This window comes from Maniola jurtina, chromosome 2 (assembly GCF_905333055.1).
Source record: "Maniola jurtina chromosome 2, ilManJurt1.1, whole genome shotgun sequence".
NCBI lineage: Eukaryota > Metazoa > Arthropoda > Insecta > Lepidoptera > Nymphalidae > Maniola > Maniola jurtina.
This window is the reverse complement of record NC_060030.1, coordinates 10,625,115-10,627,160: the sequence shown is the minus strand read 5'-3', so window position 1 is coordinate 10,627,160 and position 2,046 is coordinate 10,625,115.

Below are 2,046 nucleotides of genomic sequence, written 5' to 3'. Positions count from 1 at the left end.
TCTCGTGAACTATGGCTTCGTGCCATAATAACCTTCACTTCAAAATCTAGCTTTGATTTTTTCGTTTTCTACTTGCATCGAGCCCCGATTCCTGAAACCATAATAAATCAGGGCTAAATTAAATTCACCATAATAAGTCGGGGCTAAATTAAATTTATGCATAAGCATTCTTATGCCTAAATTTAATTTAGCCCCGACTCCAGAATTTAGTCCAGAAAGACTATTTCAACATTACCGGTTGGGTTGACGGGCGCGAAACTCACTGAAATAGAGTCCTAGGGCTCTATCAAATCCGTAGCAAAGGCGGAGGTGCTGTTATGACGTCATGCGACCTGCAATGTCACAAGCAACATGATACGGCAAATAAATTACATTTCAGGACTGAAAATTATTAAATAGTAAATCATACAAGGCATAATGATAATTCACCCTCGGGGTCACATTTTTATCCATTACCTACTTATGTAAGAAACAAATAGGTACTACTTACTACCCTTACTTATAATTTATATTTTATCAGAGAGCGCGATACATTTTGCGCAATTGGAACAGTTAAAAACATTCTCGTTATTTATAAATGATGTCAATAGCAGGGTTCAATAAAGAGTGTGAATATGTTTCATACATCGTATAGGGAAGTCAACATAAATTATTGCTTGTATAAATAAGTGTAATACATAATGTTATGTATTATACTATATTGAATATCTCCCAAATCACAATATTTTATATACATACATAATTATATTACCTCTATGATTTTGTATTGTCTGTGGTATTTTGGGGTCTCTACAGACCTCAATACGCCAGCAGTACCCACCTACCTACCTGCCTGTTAAATAAACTGGCAAGATCGAAGGAAAGAGACCTCGCAGACATCAGTCGATAACGAGATGTTGAGTCGACCAGACAGTACACGACTACACATCTGTCTGCGATGCCATTTGCGCGACCGCAAACAGAAGAAAGTGGCGAAACATCATAAAAAAATTCATTGAAGGGAAGTTAAAGATTACATTGCAGACATAAGAAACGAATAGCTTGGGACTCTACCTATGCTGTTCTTAGGAAGAGTGGGAAGCGGCTAGAGCAGAGGCTCCAGCCGTTCATTTTACCATCTCATGTGACCTTGGGAATATGGGAGCTTGTGGCACAAGCTCGCAAACATTCATCTCGTAGTAGTTACATAGCAAAGTAAATAAACACACAAAATCAAGTAGCCAGCAATATCTAGCGGAAACCAAGCTTTCCCAAGCCAATATTTACATATTGATTCCCCAAATCAGTACCTCCCATTTACAGATTTATGGGACCTGAAATTTGAAATTGCATCTTTGCTAAACTTATGATACTGCATTATTTGCTGAATTGTGTACCCACTTATGATAATTTTATTTACTACTAGCTGATGCCCGCAACTTCGTCCGCGTGGATTTACATTTTTCAAAGTCCCGCTGGAACTCTTTGATTTTCCGGGATAAAAAGTAGCCTACGTATTATTCCAGGGTATAATCTATCTCCATTCCAAATTCCAGCCAAATCCGTCTAATAGTTTTAGCGTGATTGAGTAACAAACATCCAAAATTTCACATTTATAATAATATTAGCAGGATATTATATACCTACATACACTTATTATATCCCATATTTGAATGGATTCCTACAGCTATAAGAAAACTTATCTCATGAATAACCATCATCATGAATAAAAATAGCTAATTTAGGGCTACATTCATCACCGTAGAAATTGAAAAACGATTTTTGGATTTTTGTATCATAAATGAGAAACTTATAAGTTTTCGTCATTGTTTGCTATAATCCTGACTATGTGCCAATAAACCATTGTTTCGTACTCGTCACCGTCTGACAAATGTGCAGTTTTATTTTTAAATTGTATTGATTAAAAATAGCTTGTCTCGACAAATATTCGGCAATTTGACCAGTTCGCTAGTGAGCGCGTAGTGGCGGTGGACAGCGCGTCGCAACTCGCAGCCCGCGTTTCTTTATCGACCTTCTTCTTATCAGTATAAGAACTGCCTGACACGC